The sequence below is a fragment of the Parasteatoda tepidariorum genome, chromosome 12, assembly GCF_982258835.1.
Source record: "Parasteatoda tepidariorum strain Cologne lab strain chromosome 12, Ptep-v5.0, whole genome shotgun sequence".
In the NCBI taxonomy this organism is placed as follows: Eukaryota; Metazoa; Arthropoda; class Arachnida; order Araneae; family Theridiidae; genus Parasteatoda; species Parasteatoda tepidariorum.
This window is the reverse complement of record NC_141766.1, coordinates 32,355,477-32,375,642: the sequence shown is the minus strand read 5'-3', so window position 1 is coordinate 32,375,642 and position 20,166 is coordinate 32,355,477. Positions and strand designations below refer to the sequence as shown.

At 27.6% G+C, this 20,166-nt stretch overlaps 1 protein-coding gene across 2 annotated transcripts in view; it reads left to right on the top strand.

Annotated features, from left to right (window-relative positions):
* The first annotated feature begins 451 nt into the window (after positions 1-451).
* Positions 452-20,166, top strand: part of LOC107440923 (dual specificity calcium/calmodulin-dependent 3',5'-cyclic nucleotide phosphodiesterase 1A) — a 549,727-nt gene continuing 530,012 nt past the window's right edge. For both annotated transcript variants that reach the window (XR_015430831.1, XM_043040985.3), the window contains exon 1: positions 452-527. The gene's annotated coding sequence lies outside the window, so the exon portion shown is untranslated. The remainder of the gene's footprint in view (positions 528-20,166) is intronic.

Here is a 20,166-nt window from a genome sequence, read left to right as displayed (position 1 = left end):
AATTTTAAATTGCATTTTATTGGAGAAACAAATAATATCTTATTTTATCGTTCGAATTTTTTCATTTTTTATATTTCAATTTCAGCTTTCACTAATAATCTTCCACGCAAAAAAAAGTTGAAAACAAACTATCATTTCTAACGATAACCAAACTCACTTTAAAAATAAATAAATAACGATATCAAAAACGAAACTGAATATAAACATGCACAATTTTGCAAATGATAATATTTTAGAGTCGGAAATAAATTGCTAAGATGCAAAACATTCTCATTTGTGAAACCATTAAAAGCAACTCCAGCAAAAAATAAAAGTGATAGAAAGTCAAACAGAAAATGAATGGAGAAAATAATATTTCGTAAAAAATATTCTTCAGAGACCTGACGGAAGTGCGTCACGGCTACGTCACCAGAGTTGACGGAAGCCATCTCGAGCAGCAGATTGCTAACACGCTTTCTACTGGGGTTTTTCGCTTAAAGTGGACTTTTCACGTGTTTAGGGATTTTTGTCCAGAAACCTCAGATCAGGTAAGAAAAAGGATTATTTTGTTTCTCTTTTGCTCAGGTGTGTCGTTTCTGGTATTAGGATCGCTTTCAAAATATCTTTTTTCCCTGTAATTTTAATGCATTTACTTTGAAAAGGGATAAATGAGTTTTTTAAAAACGGGAATAAAATATAGCTTGTTAAAAATGTCTTATGAATTTTATTTTTATAAAATATATGCAGTTTTAAAACTTTAAAGTGGCATATTTAATTTACATAAATTTGTGTACACGAAAAAATATTAAAAGCTTAGTTTAGGCAGTATAAATATTTTCAAATACAACTGAAAATAAATAAAAACTATTTTTAGTTTTCTTTTTTTAACTTAAAAACATGGTTGGAAAAGTTTATATGCATATGTGAGCTTAATTTATCGCTGTATTGGAAAAGAATAACGTATTTTATTACTGTGTTGGGCTAAATTATTTTTATAAAATGTACGTAGCTTTAACAAGTTATAGTGTCATATTTTATCTGTATAATTTTGTGTACACTAAAAAATGTCAATAGTTTGAGTTAAAAAATAGAGATATTTTCAAATACAACTGAAAATAATTAAAAATTACTTTTAGATTCCTCATTTTTTTTACTCAAAAACATGGTTATTTAATAAATGTGAAAACATTTAAATGCATACGGGAGCTCAATTTGTCACCATATTGGAATAAAATAACGTATTTTATTACTGTGTGTGTAGTCTTAACAAGTTTTAGAGGCATTTTTTTATCTATATAAATTTGTGTACATGAATAAAAGTTTGGTTTAAACATTATATATATTTTTAAGTACAACTAAAAATATTTAAAAATTCTTTTCAGTCTTTTTTTTTAAAGAAAATCATGGTTATTTAATTAATATGTAAATTTTTTAATAAATATGTCAGCTTAATTCCTCACTATATTATAATAAAATTACATATTTATTTGCTGTTCTTAACTAAAAAAAAATATTGAATCTAGAGTATATCTTTTAACGTTTCGTTTCGTTGCATTAATTTTTCTAAAACAGTTTATTACAATTTTAGAAAAATTTAATTTACTGAGTTTGCTTAAAATCATCAAAAACATACGTTTTACGCTTGTGTATAGTTTCAAATTTAATTTTTTGTAGATGTTTTGAACAGTTGGTGAGAAATGTATTTGAATATTGCAATGCTGAATATTCAATAAAGTTTTCCAATCGCACTACCATTTTTGGAACAAAAACGTTCTTTAATATAATTTAAAGTAAAGTGTGATCAGCGTCTTCAAAAAACTTAATAACTGATAGAAATATTACTTAAAAGAACATTCAAAAACTTACCTTTAATTGTTTAAAAATTTATTTCTGTTAGAGAATTTTTACGACAGATTTATGTTCTCAGAATATTAAATTAAAATTCATAGGAGTGAGTTTTCACTTATTATTATAGAAATTTTACTACCAGCTTATTATTATTTTCAGGATTCCGGTCTTTTTAATTTAGAGCCTTAATAAGCCTAAAAAGGACTTAATTGCACTCAAAAAGTAACTGCAAAATATAAAAAAAGCCGCATTTTTTTAAACCAATAATGTCAGAAATTTAAAAGATGTTAAAAAAAAAGTGCTAACGCAAAAAACAATAATATACATATTTTTTAGCTAACTGAATATTTATTTTTGTTTTCAACCACTTTAGTTTGAAACTAAACCTTCAAATATAAGTTTTTATATTATTATTATATATTATTATTATCATAAACAAAATATTCGTTTTTTGCTAAGAAATATTATAATTTAACTCTTATATATTCATTTTTTGATAAAAAAGAATGAGTTAGGTTTGCTAAAATTTTTAATAATTATTTCTTTGGTAGTATTGAAGGCGATGCGACTATGTATAGGTTTATTATTTCGCTCTTTATTGCGTATTTAACCTTAAAAGTTTGTATTTTACTATTTAAGTCAACTATATTTTTTCACTCTTACAGTTTTAGACAGAAATTAGGCAATGTTAATCACCAACAATGATCAATTTTATCTCGTCTCGAATTTAAAAATTATCCGTACAGAATATACTTATAATATATTTTTTCATTTTAAATTGCTTTATAATTTTTTCTAAACATTGGAAATGTATATTTTAAAAGAGTAAATGCATAAAAATGTATCCTTTTGGCGAATGATTGAAGAATTTACAATTTATGAATCAATTAAAGTTATGAAGATATTTTTAGTTTCGTTTCAATGTTAGTTTATTAAAATTTTTGAAGCAATGTAAAGTCATATATGATATTTTATAAAGTGTACAACATATTCCTGATAAAAATGAGGAGAAAAAAACATACAAATCTAGATTCTTAAGTCATAAGATCTTCAAATGACTAAAAAGAAAAGTTTATTGAACATTTTGTTTGTATAATACCATATAATATATGGTTATAAGTAATGTCGTATTTTCAGTATTTTTACATAAAATTGTTGTTTTTTATATTTAATTATTGCAATGCTATTACCATTTAATGTTATATTTAATGTTATTACAATTTATTGGTGGATCAATTTTATTCAATAGTGATCATTCCGTGACTAATTATACAGCCCACAAACAAATAATAAATAAATAAATTAAAAGCTAACATCCTGAATAAGTTTTTCTCTAATGATCAGATCATCCAGTACTAGGACTTATTCTCAATAATTAGATAGCCAATCCTAAAAATATTCTAAATAATGAGTGCAGAAGATCATTTAAGTTTCGAAATCAGATTTAAAAAGTACTTTGATTAAACATGCGTATTTTTTGATGGATTTGGATTTTTTACTCTTAAACTATATGGAGAAGACCAATTTTGGAAAATACGGTTTCATACCTGCCAACTAACTAATCAACTTTTTTCAGAGTACCTATCCATGTATGGATATCTGCTCTTTCATCTAAATTGGATAATATGTGGTGGAAGGGAAGGGAGGTGTTGCGTTAACATTAAGTTAAATTTCATACCTGCCAACTCTTCCGGATTTTCCGGAAGATTTTATTTTCATATTTAAAGTGGTAGCAATACTCATGTTATTGCAATTAACTTTTTGAATTATAATGATAATTATAAATGAGTTTGACTACCACTACATATGAATAATTACAATAAATATATAAAAGCATGATAATCCTTGCCCAAGCGAATTTCAACGGGATCAAAATATAAATATATTTTTGAGTCAGATTGTTTTTCGTTAATTGTATTACAACCACTCTGAAAATCCATTCTTGGAAAGAGTGAAAGTTGGCAGGTATGCGGTTTCATCAGTTTCCTCTCAATTTTATTCGTTGTATATTTTACTATCTCAAATAATTCGTATGTTAAATTTTAATTTCTGAAGAACTATTCGACTGATTGTCTTCAAATTGTAATTTTTGTCTTTCGACTCACCGAATAGCAAATTTGTATACCTTAATATTCAAATTTTTTTCCAGCCATTAGTTAATTCAGAGATGACATGGGATAAATATTTTCGAGAAGTAATCTTCGAATGTATGATTCTTGGCTAAGTAAATTCGATTTATAGATTCGATTTTTCTCATCACTACTTCTAAATAATTCAAAGGATTACGTGATACTTCACTCTGTTACAGTTAAACCGCGTTGAGCCTTTTAGAAATTTTGGGAAATTAATCGAAAATCTGCAAATTTTAATTTATAGTTCTCAACCGTTTCTTAAAATATTCGGAGCAGTTTGCGTTTTTGTTAATTAAATGATAAAAAGTTATAAATAATTATAAAAATAATTCGTTGCATGGGATGATCTTTGGATAAGTAAATTTTAGAATTGTGTAAAATTTTTTTGGTTTGCTATATATTTTTGGACAAATGACCAAATTCGCAAAAAAGGAAAATTAGCGTTATGGCGACCAAAACGTTTTACGGCTCTCCTGCCTGAAATATTGGGACAATATATTCTATATACTCACCATATCGAAGATAATATCCCAATATTTCTGCAGAATTATTGGATCAAGAATGGTCAAGATTCCATACAATCAAGAACGGTCAAGAATCTATATAATATTTAATGGTCAAGAATCCATATCAGTCGAAAAACATGCTTGTTTATTCTAGAACATGATGTACAGTGAGCAAAATAAAAAAAAAAGCCCACCCTGAATAACTTTTAATCTAATGATCAGAATTTCACTTTTTAATGACTGAAATGTAATGATTCGAGGGGGGTGACCTCAAATATGCTAATTAATTAGCGCAGACGAACTTTTAAGTTACGAAATCAGACGAAAACTGTACTTTCTCTGAATAAACATACCCTTTTTAAGACGGATTTGGATTTTAGACCCCCAAAATATAGGGACGCATAGTCACAATATGGGAAATATAGTCCCCATAATTTGGTCAGGACAACTGTCCAAGGTTTGAAACCCATAGTGTTAATTTTGCTTTTTGCGCATTCCGTTATATCTCGAGAGCGTTTTAAGCGAATTGAAAATTTCTTTGCTTATAATTATAAAATTCGTTTATCCAAATATATCCATTTAAAAACAATTAATAAATATCCATTATTTTTTATTATTTGCATAATAATAATTTTTATTATTTATAAAATATTATTTATAAAATATTATTTATATAATTTTGAATTGCAAGTTGCACAATTTTTTATATCTCTTTAAAGTATGCAACTTTACACGTCAAAATGCAAAATATGAGGGAAATCGGTTGAATAATTCCTGAGAAATCAAATTTTAATAAATTCCGATTTCGCATAAATTTTGTATTTTGCCATGTAAAATTAGAAACTTTAAAATGATGTAAAAAATTTGTACCCTACTTTCGAATTTTTTTGACTATTCTTTAATAAAATACTAAAAAATAATAAATATTTTTTAAGAAGTATTTTTTGCATGAAATTATCTTTTGATAAACTAATTTTATAATTGCGCGCATAAATGTTTCACTTTTCTTAGTAAATTATTTTTCCATTTGTTTATTTGCTTATTCAATTTGCTTATTAACCTCATTTTAAGTGTTTTTTAAACAGTATTTTGAAGGTTTATTAATGGTTAAAACAAAGTTAAACTATAAAAGTAAAAGAAAATATGGGGAGACAGAAATGAAATCAAATACAAATATTTTTATTTTTTAAATGATTTGGATGCAAAAATCATTAAATTTAATGAATTTGAAAACTTTTTAATTGAATGAATCATTTGAATGAATTTGAAAAGTATTTCTTTATTCATTTAATTTAAAAAGAATAAGAAAGTATTTTTTAAGTTTAACAGACACCGGAAAAAATTTTCATATTTCCTTTTAATATTGATTTCGTCAAACTATGCCTTTAAAACTTTTGAGAACTTACTATCATGAAACAAATAATCCCAAAAAATTGTAAAGGAAAGACTTGTTGAATAATGTAAAAATTTTCATTTTGCTATAAAAATTTTAAAGATGAAAAAACTCAACATATTTCGAGCGTTCAGGACGCTTTTATTTTCATCTTTTCCATATGCAACTTTGCGTTTTCCTTTTCAAATCTAATTTCTCTTCCTAATTCAGTGAGTCTTGAGAATGGGTGCCTGTTCCTGAGCGTTCGAAGCCAGTCCACTTTCTCCCCCTATGTAATTCTTGAAAGTGAATTTTTTAACATCATAAAATTGTCTTATTATCTTCTATTTGTTTTCTTTTCTTTTCTTATAAACACAATATAAACTAAAGAGGTACTTTTGATGATTATAATAAAGTGTTAGCATTAACTTTCGTTATTTTAAGCCATATTATCATCCCCTATTTTGCTTGGAGGAATAAGACTACTTTGGCAATAAATATAGAAACATTCAACTTTGATAAAGAATGCAAAACAGAATCGTTCTTTTTTGATTCGACAAAATTCTGTAAAATCATAAAGCATTAAAAAAGGCATTTGGATTTGCCAGAACAATAGGACAAAAACAATTCATAATTATTAAATATCTCTTTAAACTCCAGGCTTTAAGACTAATGATTATTAGAGTGTAATGATATTGCTTCATCTGACTTGTCTGAAAGTTTCTCAAATACAGAATCATTGTAATTTATTAAGACAGAGCTCTGTTAGAAAACATTGACCTTTAAAAAATATCTAGATTAATCAGAGACAATGTGATGAAAATGATTCATAAATATTAAATATTGGTTGAAACTATAATTACTTTTTGTCATAATAAATAGTCTAATTCCCCAAACAAATACGTATTTTAGAGAACTCAGGGAAAATAATATTATTATTGTTTACCCTTCTTGTTATAACTAATAGTTATTTGTTATATGAAGAAGAATTTAATTTCTCAAGAAAAATTGCTATTTCAGGGAAATCGGGGAAAAAATAAAGCAGTTTTGTTTCATGAGATATAAAACAAAATGATAAAACTGTAAAAGCATGAACGTTAAAAAATATCAAGATTAACAAAAAAGAATTGTTGAAAATCTTTCATAAATATTAAGTATCGTTTTAAACTAAGATTACTTTTTGGTTTGAAAATTAAAATAATTTCCAAAGGCAAATATTTATTTTAGAGAACTCAAGAAAAATAATAATATTATTATTTCCCCTGATTCGGTTAAAAAAATCTAAAGGCTTCTTATATCTAATGGCCATTTATTATACGAAGAAGTATAATTTCTCAAGAAACAAATTTATTTTCTGGGAATCAGCAGAAAGAATAAAGCAGTTTTGCTTCCTCTGATATTAAACAAAATAATAGAATAGTAAAAGCATAAACTTTTAACACTATCTGGATTACCCGAAAGCAAAAAATTGTTGAAAACTCTTCATAAATATTAAATATCGTTTTAAACTAAACGCTTCTTAAGATTAATGACTGTTTCAATGACAAATACATAATTTGACTTTATCATCTTTTTATTAGGACTCAGGTAGAATCATTATTTGGAAGAAAATGTGAATATTTTATGATTTTTAATCGATCGCTAAGTTGATTTCTTGACCTTCATGTGTGTAGAATCACTCATTGAAGAAAGAGGAAACCTTGACTTTTAAAGCCTTAGCTACAAATGATCCATTTTAAAGATCCTTTATCTATTGCAGACGATTTTTCCTTTTTTGCAAAATCAGCTATTTCCAGAGCAGTTCACATTTTCAGTAATAATTCGTCGTTCCCAATGGAATATTTGCTATTCTTTTGAAATCTCTAAGAAATTTCCATGAAACTTCTACAGAAGATATTCTTTAAAACTTTATTAGGTATAATAGTTAATTATGTGTTGAATTTAAGGAAAATTTTCCTAATTAGAATGTGAAATAGAATTTCCTTTTTTTATTTTTTTAAAAATTTTTCCGATTATATATGATATGTTGCCGTTATAGGTATTACATATTTCTTAGCTTTTATAATTTAATTTCACAAATTTAACTGTTTTAATCATTCTTAATCCTATTACAGTTAAACTAACTCAATTATTTAATTTTTATTGCATTTTATTAAAAGCAAATATAAATAATTTTATTCTTTTCTTAACAATCAATGTAACGGCTAACTTTTTAATTCAGTACAAATTTATAACTCATTAATTCAGTGTAGTGACTAATCAAAAACTAAAAACTATTTTTAACTTTATTTTTTTTTAAAGTTAGTTTATTTCTGTTACCACAAAACTGTTTCGATTACATGGTTACATTAAATTTTAGCTGCATTTTTGGTAATTCAGCTGTATCCAGTATATTTAAAATTTAATATTAATAATGAGCAGTTGGCTTTATATGTGTCCATATTATCTATAGATAACTCACAAAATTTTGGATTTTTTTTCAAATGCTTCTATAGGTCTGTTAGCAACTATTCATTTACTAAATATTCGAACTTCTTGGCATTGGGATTAGGTGGTTTTCGTATGTCAGATGGCCCCTCTGTCCGGTTGTTAACACGTTGAATGCCACACTAATTTTACATGGCTTGCACGTCTGACCACACGGTAAATAACTACAAACTAAATTTGCAAATATTAGACAGATTTTGCTAGTTTTTAAAATATTTATCATGGCACATCTGAAAAAAGTGGTGAATTATATAAGCCTGCGAATTGTTTAGAAATAGTGGTGGATAAAAATCTGCTAAATTGAATTTATTAAACCAAGAATCACAATTAATAAACTACCACTTGAAAATATTTATTCGATTCGTTCCTATAAGGGCATTACATATGCGTTTACTTATCCAGTCATAATATTCATATAATTTTTCCCCAGTACTCCATTTATATTTATTTATAACATTACTATATAATACATATTTAAATATTTATGTCACATATTAAAGTTTTCTCAGATATTTTAAATGTTTTGTATAGCATTTTAGTGCGTTTTAAGAAAAAAATAGCATTTTTAATTGCATAACTAATGTAGTAAATTCTACATAAATTTCTTGAAACTAAAGATAAAAGTGAAATCTATCATTACAATCTATCATTACAGAGATTGTTACAGTGGTAAATGAGAGAAACATTCTATTTCCCCCCTCCCCCATTACACTGTTTTCAGAAAGCTCACGACTTTTATGAAACTTTTTTTTTCACTTTTTTTTTGTTGGTAAATATCAGGACAATTAATTTTTCTAAATTTTTCGTAATTACTTTTCATTGAATTTTAAATACAATTTCATAATTTAAATTTTATTCCTAAACTTAAAAATTAATGAAATTCAAAATGTAAGTTTCTTTTAAGCACTTTTCTATTTTAAAATAAATAATTGTAAAATTAGCAAAAATTAGTAACATTTTAATCTGTTTTAAAAAACTATCAACGTTTGCAAGATTATCTAAAGAATTAAATTCATTTAAAAAAATTAGATTAAACATTAGTTTCGCAGCTAATATAATAATTGCTTTTATCTCACATTAACATGAAATTGTTAAATAAAGCATGTTTAATTTTCTTAGAGTAATTTTTATGTACTATTGAAGTCGATTTTAAACTAAAATATTTTTTCACCAATGGAAGAATTTTACAATCATAAAAATTTATCTTTCTGCTTTTTTTAAACAAGCATGCTATTATGTTGTTCTATTAATTGCTGAAATTTAACTAAAAAACAATTATGATAATTAAACTTAAAAACTATAAATAATTTGAAAAACTAATAAGTATACAATAGTTTATGATGCGAAAATAATTATAGTTTGTAATTAAATTGCTATATGTTACTATTATTTTCGAACTAAACTAATAATTTTATTAATTTTATAATGAAAATGTTTTTTTTTTGTGAATGATACTCTAGCTTTATTTTATTTTATAAAAGTTTATCAGACATACGAATTTAATATTCGAAAACAATGAGTAGGTAAATAAATATATAATTAATTACGTGTATACTCATTTCGTATAAAAAAAGTGTACACACAATACTTCTTGTTATATTTACAGAGAAAGTTCGTTTTTTGATTTTAAGGATATTTTGTGCAACTTGACTTTTAATAAAACATTAGAAAACTGGTATTGGTGTAATTATCATCAAATAAAATATAATCAACAAATGTAATTAAATAATTTAAATTGCATTTTAATAAAGTGTTTGTATGAAATTTTTTTAATAATATTTTACAGAGCTCATACGGTTCTTAAGATAATCGATAAATGGTAACGAAATGAAGAAAAAAAATATTTTTACATGCTCGCATTCAACACAATACTTAATCCAAATAAATGTATATAATCGCTGTATCTTCAGTACCTAAATTTTAATTTTAAAGTTAAAGGTAAAAATATACATTTTAAAATTCGAAACTTCCTTCCAGAATACTGATATAATTTCCTTAAAAATATTTTTAAGGGTGCTCAATATTTTTAAGGAACGTTATTAATAAATTTTTCCTTTAACTGCGTAACTTAGACGATTTGTTTCCAAAATATTTTGGAATGCAAGATTGCACCTATCATCTTTATAATATTTTGTTTAAATTATTTTTGAATGATAAATACAGTTTTTTTGAGTAACCTTATGCGTAACGAATGCGAATAATTAAAAAATGTGATCCTTAATTGCATTACAGCTTTTTTCAAAAAGTTACTAAGTAAATTTGATTCATAGAAATTCTTATTTATATGTAAATTTTGTTAAGATTTCTAATTGAATTCCAACGTATTCGTTTCAACAACTTGCTGTACTGGACTTATTACACCGATTTTATAAATAGTTTCGTAAACATTTTTCGATAAATATAATATAAAAAAGTAAACAAAAATGAAAAAAATAAGTTTTATGAAGAACATGCAAATTCATTTTAAGAAAAACTAATTAAATGAAAGAAACAACAACTGAAATCATAATTGTCAGCATCGTTGTCGATGGGAGCCGAGCGTAGAAATCGCATGACCAGTCAGCGCCGAGATTCGAACCCGGGTCGCATTAACGGGATACGACTGGTCTATCCCTTGAACCATGTCAGCTCTGGTGTTTGGTTATGAAGAAAAGTCCTAAACAGTCTTTAATTTAAAATTCTTACTTATTGAAATCATATTTAAGAGTAAAAACGTTTAAATCTGCATACTTATAATTTTGATAATATTTTATCACTTATAAATGATTTATATCTATGGAATATTTTCATGAATGTGAATACAGAAGACTTTTTATGTCAGAGTATTTGTGCTGATTTTTTTTTTGAAGGTAATGCTAGGAAATATTTTATGACTGATTCCCGAAATACTTATAAATCATTGTACTAAATTAAAAGAATAATTTAGACAACGAATACTACTTGAATTATCGAATAAATTTCGTGACATCGAACTTATTTATAGTAGTTTAATATAAGTCAATGTAATATGTTACAATGACTTTTTTGAACTATATTCCTTTATTAAATTTCGTTTAAATCTGCATACTTATAATTTAGATCATATTTTATCATTTATAAATGATTTATATCTATGGAATATTTTTATGAATGTGAATACAGAAGACTTTTTATGTCAGAGTATTTGTGCTGATTTTTTTTAAAGGTAATGCTAGGAAATATTTTATGACTGATTCCCGAAATACTTATAAATCATTGTACTAAATTAAAAGAATAATTTAGACAACGAATACTACTTGAGTTATCGAATAAATTTCGTGACATCGAACTTATTTATAGTAGTTTAATATAAGTCCATGTAATATGTTACAATGACTTTTTTGAACTGTATTCCTTTATTAAATTTCTCCATTAAGGATAATTAAGGTTTTTTTCGTATGATCCACCGATGAAATATTGATCATAAAATGTGACCTTTATGATGTTACTTGCGACTTCTTAACGCTATGAAAAGGTTTTAGGAGACAGAAAAACGAGAAGCTAATGTATTTTTGACCACCGACACAATAAAGTCGATATTTTATTCATAAATATGCCAACAAGCACTTAATGTAAGATTTAAAGTTTTTAGTAACTATTTCATTTCAGAAGCAATTTCGTCTTGTTCCATTACTTTGATTATTTTTATGTTTTGGTTAATGGACTAAGGTAATGGTTTGAAAATAAAACTACACCGCATACTTTTTATAATTAAACATAATTGAGCATTCTCATGAAACAAGGAATACAGGCAACACAACATGATATTAGAAGCTCAATAATGGTGTATTAAAAACTCAATAATGGTGTATATTCTTTTTTCTATTATTGATGATGAAAAGTAGTTCGAGAATATTTTTTGTTTTTAAATTTAGATCCCTGAAATAACACACTAGTGGCCATTTTTTGTTTAAAATAAGGTGTCTCTTTACTCTTATATGTTTGTGCATAAACGGGTGTGTGTTCGTAGATACACAATCAAAATAAAAGTAGAGAATTCAAGATGAGATCAAAAGAAAATTTTAAAAATGCAGATGGGGTAGAATAACAAGATAAAAAAAATTAAAAACAATAAAAGAAATTTGTCTGCTGATCATCAAACAACACGCTGACAGACGTTTTATCTGAATTCCATCTTTATAAAGCAAAAATAATATGGAACATGTGATGAGAATTTTCCCTGAAAAGGGAAGAGTAAATAAATTAAAATAAATAATACTAAAAAACAAAAATAAATTCTACTCAAACATAAATTTTAATAATTCAAATAGTGATAGAAATGCATGAAACAGAAAAAATATAGAATTATTTTTGTGTTAAAATGTTTTTGGCTTTTTGATTTTCTTTTTCTTTAACACACGCGTATATTCACATAGTGTGCGTTAAACTATTAATAATGAAAAGATAAAAATTCTCAGACAAATACAAAACATAAATTTGAGCAAATTGTAAAACAATAGAAATAAATTATAAAATTTTTCGAGAAATTATTATCATTATTTACAGAAAATAAAAAATATCCGGAATGAAAGATTGAAAGAAATACGGGAAAACAAAATTTTTCTTTGATGCGCCCTAACAAATGTATCATTTTTCCTTCATCATTTTTTATAATTAATTATAAATTTTTTATTAATTTTTATCATATTAGTATCAGTTTTAACCACTTTTTATCATTCTACATTATGGCTTTATAAGTCGCCTACGTTTTTAGAAATTATATTTCCTGAAAATTTTTTAATTTTTATAATTATATTTAGTCGTATATTTCAGATTCAGTATAAGCAGCTCTACCGCTGATTATTAAAACTAAGTATCTTTGACTAATTATTTTCAAACATTAATTCTACACTCGTAAATGAAAACTTATATATTTCGTGGTGTTCTAATTTGAAATGAATTAATTGTAACGTATAAGTTGATCCCTACTATATTGTAAACTATTAATTATTTACATTTTCAGCTAATGTAAATAAATAATTAGAATGTTTATTCTAAATCTTTCACAATCAAACTAAAATAAAGGGTTAAAAATAAAGACCGCAAACCTCGAAGCAGAATCCCTTTACGAAATTAATGCTTACATTGTTCAGTTTTCTTAGCACCCTCAATTATGTATCACTGTCATTTTACCAATTATACCCTCCCTAAAGGCGTCGCCCCCTAAGTGCGAGACTTCCCACTGATTTTGCCAATTCGGATTTTTTTCTCTGGGTATAGCGTCCTCTAGAATAGTGCGACCTTAGACCGTACACACAGATTCCAACTTCCTCCACTTCGTAAAAAGCATTTGCTAAAGGCACTGAAATTTAAATTATTTTTAGTTCAGTATTTTTCATTTCAAATTTTTTTTCCATCACTACACATCAAAAATTCAAAGCATCACGTGAATTGCAACTTTATTGCAGTTATCTCAGGGAGATACGTATAAAGAGAAGGCGTAATCCTCCTAATTCGACAAGTTTTACTCTTTAATTTGGTACCGATTAATTAAAACTTCCGCAGAAAGCGGAGTAGTTGGCATCCTTGCCTTGCGTACATTCCAATTTAAATGATGTATTCCAGTTAATATTTGACTAAAGAATAGTGATTAATACTCATACTCATATGTGATGGTTGTCTTAGCATCAGCCCCGCTAGGGGCTCTAACTAATTCATCTGAGTGGACATAAATAATAAATCGCCGAAGCGCAACTGAAAGCTGAAAGTTGGGGTTCAGTATCTTTTACTGAGAGAAAATTAAAATGAAGTAGTGAGATTGAACAAACAAGTTTAAGAGAGAGAAGAGGTTTTGTGGCAGACTGCCTCGCCTCCCTTCGAGGTATTACCCCCGAGCTTCTCAGGTGCACAGTAGCCACATAGCCTTAGAGAAAAGGAGAAATACATAATAAATGCGCAAAATTATTTACAAGTATTTACAGCTATTTACAAAATTTACGGGACAAAACTCCGTCGGATAGGGAAAAGGCGGTTGCCGGGCTACATTTTATGTTGTCCTTGATGAGCTCAAAATCAAAATTTTTAAAGTAATTGCACGTATGACAAGAGAGTGCATCTCTGAAGAAACTTGCACATAGTTCAGCTATGTGCTCATCTATTTTGTTGATTTTTAACTCTCGTCTGAGATCTTTCATTCTCATGGATCTGGGGGCTCCAGTGATATATCTGAGGAATTTATTTTGAGTAATCTCCAGTTTCTTTTTTTGAGTAACAGTGGTTGTGCTCCATGCAGGGGCTGCGTAGCTGATGATCGGTCGAATGCATTGGAGGTATAGCGTTCGTTTTGTTTTGAGTGATAGTTTTGAATTATAGTTTAATATTGGTTTCAGAGATCTATAGCATACCTGCCAACTTTCACTCTTTCCGAGAATGGATTTTCAGAGTGGTTGCTAAACAATAAACGAAAAACAATCTGACTCAAAAATATGTTTATATTTTGATCCCGTTGAAATTCGCTTGAGAAAGGATTATTATGCTTTGATATATTTATTGTAATTATTTATATGTAGTGGTGGTCAAACTCATTTATAATTATCATTATAATTCAAAAAGTTAATTGAAATAACCTGAGTATTGCTACCACTTTAAATATGAAAATAAAATCTTCCGGAAAATCCGGAAGAGTTGGCAGGTATGCTATAGGCTCCTTGCGCTTTGCTAAAAATATTTTCAATATGGGTATTCCAGTTTAAAGTACTAGTAAGAGCGACGCCTAGGTAGGTGGCCTTTCAAACTAGTGGTATTGCATCATTGAAAAATAGTGGTTAATGAAAATGGGAGATAACTTAGAAGCTAATTGTCTTAAATTTCTAGTGGTTTGTAATATTTTTGGAATTAGAGTTATGCGACAGGGCAGGGTCTTCTGCTGTTTAGAGCCTAACCATAATTTCTTTCAAAATATTTATATGTAAAATTTAGAGTCTCGTATGAAATGCGACTTTATTGCAGTGATCTCATGGTGATGCTTTTAAAAAGTGGGTGTAATTAATTTTATCCTGCATGTTTTACTATTTAATTCACTATTTTCTATTGAATTAATTAACTAAGTGGTATATAATCAGATATACCACTTAGTTTCGTCGGATACTTTCGTTTCAAGTTTGAACATGTATGCACATGCTGTTTTACGTCATGTTACGTCTCTTTATGTCTAAATAATACCATTGAGTTAAAAGGTAAATACCCTACCACTTTATTTTATAAAAGAACCATTTGCATTACTGTACAAGAAGGCGTGCGCTTTCGAGGACAGAATGTTCTGGTATAGTTCGTTCACCAGTAGTTGGCACTTGGCTCCACCTCCTCGGACGCAGAGTTCATTTCAGCGCGGGGGAGTAAGAGGAAAAACATTTCCCCGCTTGAAATCGAGATAACCTCTAATGCGCGCAAAGCCTCCACACAGTTTTTTATAGGTAGTCCGATCAGACCACTATGAAGACAAACCGGTTTACGAAAGAGCCCTTTAATAAAAAATCTAGTAAAAATAAGAAAGTGGTAGCAAATATATGTCTAAAAATTTGTTTAATTTTTGAATATGATTAGTTTGTCTTATTTACTTGTCTACCACTACACATTCAATTCTCAAATATATATGACAAATTCCTCTCTGTCACTTTTAAAATAGAATTTGGTTTCATGAGCTCAAACTGTTCCCTTTTTAAACAGTCTGCTCAGACTACTTAAAAGAAACCGTGTGGAGGCTTTCTGATGTAGAAGGTGATGGCCAAACACAAACAGTGAATTCTTTTTCAGTCACTTACTTCGCTTTATCATCAGCTATTATACGTTTCGTTATTCTAGCTAATTTATATTTAAAAACTTTTTCCCAGCGAAATATCTCAAAAAGAACAAACTATTCAATAAAAAGAGAGAAATATTAGTAAGTTTATGAAATAAAATGCACATGAAGATTGCGAAATAAATACTTGTGTCATACGATCGTAAAAATAGCAGCCTTGTTCACATCCTTCTCCCCAAAATAGCGAAATAGTATCATCCGATACCACGTGATGAAGGCGAAGCCAAGTGCCAACTCCTGGTGAACGAACTATACACCTAATATCTGCTAAGTTTGAACATTAATCCTGTATGACTCGTTTTCACTATAGCATTTTAGTCATCATTTCAATTTTAACCGTTTGCATGCTAATGTTCCTCCTTAAGTTTGGCTTATTTATTTATAGTTACAAATACATAAGTATGCTTCCATGCTCAATGTAAACAGCTTTTAAATCCTTGTCAAGTACAGGAACAAATGGCGCTACTTAGAGGACTAGACAAAGATAAACCCAGTGTTACGGAGGAATTAAAGTTTGCTATCTTCATGCTTTTGAGTGTCTGGCGGAAAAGGCGATGCCCTTCGGTCAAAAAGCTTTCAGGTCATTGTTCCCACTGTCTTTTGAAAATTATAATTAAAGGCAAGAATAAACAGATGGATCTTGACCGTTTAATTACAAAGAGAAAAAGTGAGATATATCTAGATGTTTTAAGGAAGAAATTAATACTTAATTTTTAGGAAATATATTGGTGCAAAACGAAAATTAGGAATAATTTTGTAATTCACAAACAAAAGATAAATTTAAGCATTTTTCATTAGTCTTGAAAAGTCTCAGCTATCACTTATTTAATTTTTCCAGTTCATGACCCTCTAATAGCAAGAAGAGGATAACTGATTACGAATAAATCTTTAACTTAAACAAAATATATATTGGTGCAAAAAGTAACACCGGAAAAATTTCGTAATTCACAAATGAAAGATAAATTTAAGCATTTTTCAGCAGTCTTGAAAAATCTTAGCTACCACTTATTTATTTTTTCCAGGTCAAGGGAACCCTCTAACTGCAGAAAGAGGATAATTAATCATTCAATACATTTGTGACCTCCACTACATATTAGTTTACCAATGAAATATATATTTTAATAAATAATTCTTTCCTACGGGACTTCAAAATTTTAAAGTGGTAGCATAAGAAAGTCTTTCTTTCTTTAACGAAAGTTTACTACAACAGTTAAAAAAACTTTCTTTACGGTCCTAGGGAATCCTGTTCGTTCGTTCGTTGTTTTAGAACTGGGCATCTGAGGCCTAAATGGCCCTTATCCCATTCATCATGAAATATCCCAAAGGGACATACATCAGAAAGTTGTATTGGTGGTTCGGAAACGAACCTGAAATGCGATAAAATAATTAAAGGCATCATGAAAGATGTAGCAGAGGCTTAATGCTAGGGAATCCTGGTCAAGGGCCGATGTCTCCATATGCTTTTTAAAAAAAAATAAAACTGGTAACTTCATTCAAGTTATTTATTTGTAACTTCAAGTAATTTCATTTTTAAGTTTAGCTTAAAAAAATCGAGCCCATCTTGTTCGCCTAAATTTATTATAAAACAATTTAGATGAATACATTCATATTCATCGAAATTTAAATGATATATTCCTGTTCACCTAAATTTATTATAAATGAATTTTATTGAATATAAATGCAATTAGATCTGAATTTAGGTCATCGAAATATTCTAGTGAGCAACAAAATGTTCTTAAACAAGATATTCTATTTTTTCTAAGTTGCCAAATGAATTTTTTCAAGTCAATAATTTAATAATAAATAATACATTTTGATTAAACTTAAAAAATAAAAAGAAAATTGAGAAAAAAATTTACTAGACTACACTAGAACTACACTTTATGGAACTACATTCAGCTGATTAGAAACAAAGTGGCGTTACTTAGAAGTAGTGGTGAATAAAAGTTCTATAAATCGAATTTACTATACCAAGAATCATACATTAACTCCTTGGGGACGGGTGATTCAGAAAAGCATTCGTACAAAATCAGAATCAAGTTGTAATTAAATAAAAAATGGTAACTTAAATGTAGTCGCTGCTAATTTGACAGACTTATTTTGCTTTTACTTTAATTATTGTTAGTTTAATCATATATATAATCAATGTCATCATCATCATCATCGAAATATAACTGGGCGCCTGGGGCCGTTTGCGGCCTTTTTCCCATTCATCTTGTATTTAATCTTTAAGGTAGTTCTTTCTGGTAATTGGAATAAAAGGAAATCAAATATTTTGTATTTTAGTTAAAATTATGTCACTACAAAAATGAGCAGCAATCGGCCTGAGGTTTATGTCTTCTCTTAAGTTTTCGAAAGTAAAAATTTCGTTGAATCCTGCGGTGTCACAAGCTTGGTGCAACATTTCGACATCACTCCTTAAGAAACTCAAAATATGCCAGAACAAAATCCTCAGGAAAATAACAAAAGCAAGATGGTTTATCCGCAATAAAAACATACATAGCGACCTCAACATAGATTTTTTAGATCATCACATTGCAAAGCAAAACTTCAGATTTTTTGAAAAGACCATATATTGTGACACCGCAGGATTCAACGAAATTTTTACTTTCGAAAACTTAAGAGAAGACATAAACCTCAGGCCGATTGCAGCTCATTTTTGTAGTGGCATAATTTTAACTAAAATACAAAATATTTGATTTCCTTTCATTCCAATTACCAGAAAGAACCACCTTAAAGATTAAATACAAGATGAATGGGAAAAAGGCCGCTAACGGCCCCAGGCGCCCAGTTATATTTCGATGATGATGAAAAATATAAACTTAGCTACTACTATAGAAAAATGTATAAAAAAGCGTAGAAAGTTGTCAGTGTCCTGTATATTAGATAAATTTTATAGCTATCCCAATGTTGCTAAATTCAAAATGTTTTTACCTCAATGTATTTAATTTCATGATGTATGGGATAGGGCCCGCTGCGCGGCCCAGATGACCAGTTTTTCTAAATGAAGCAAGCAAGCAAGTATATTAGATAAATTGCAGTGCTTGTTTAATGAGGAATTATTGTAGAAAAATTCATTTTAATTAGCACTTTATTTTTAAAATTACAGACCACCGGTCTTACAACTAGATATACATTCTAAACCAATAAAAATAAATGTGTTTTGGTAGTTTAGAATAAGTTGTTTAACTTTTGAAAAAATTAATATAAGGTATTTTAATCTATATATATACAGGGGTGAAAGCGAGACGGAAAAGAGGAAAGGCTGGTAGTAAAACCATTTCAGTTATAGATAGTTTTGGGGAGGAGTTTACTTATTCTTTTTTTAAATTTTTCAACAATATCTACTTTATCTTGGAAAAGAAGCAGTTTTATATATATGCCAGAATCATAAGAGAAATCTTGATAGTTACAGATATTTCATTTTTTTCGAAAAAAATGCTGGAATGAAATGTTTTACGTACCAAGTTTTTCTCTTTTCCGTCTTGCTATATAAGGGCTTTCACCCATGTATGTATATCACAAAAAATAATTACTAGTCCCATTTATAACAGTTATCTAAAAATATGTTTAGTTACTATACAATAACTTAAATATGTATTAAGAATTAAAGTAAAAATCAATCGTAATTTTGCTTTCTAAAAGTGGTATTTATTATTAAAAACTACTATTTTCTAATAAAATAAACTTCTACAAATAAAATAAACTTCTACTAATGAAATAATTCTAAAATACTATTTACTAATAAAATAATTTTCAAAACTACTATTCATAGATAAAATATGATACTCTCTTAAGTGAAGCAAAATTTCGTTGAACTACAACTTATTAACTTTACGAAACCTTTTTATAAATATATAACTCATTTTAAATTATTTGCAAATAATTCTTAAATTTCAAGGCAAAATTCTTATTTGTTATAAAAATTATAACAAGCTAGGTTTTTGAAAGGTTTGCTATTAACTATTAAAAAACTACTGTTTACTAATAAAATAAACTTCTACTAATAAAATAATTCTAAAGCAC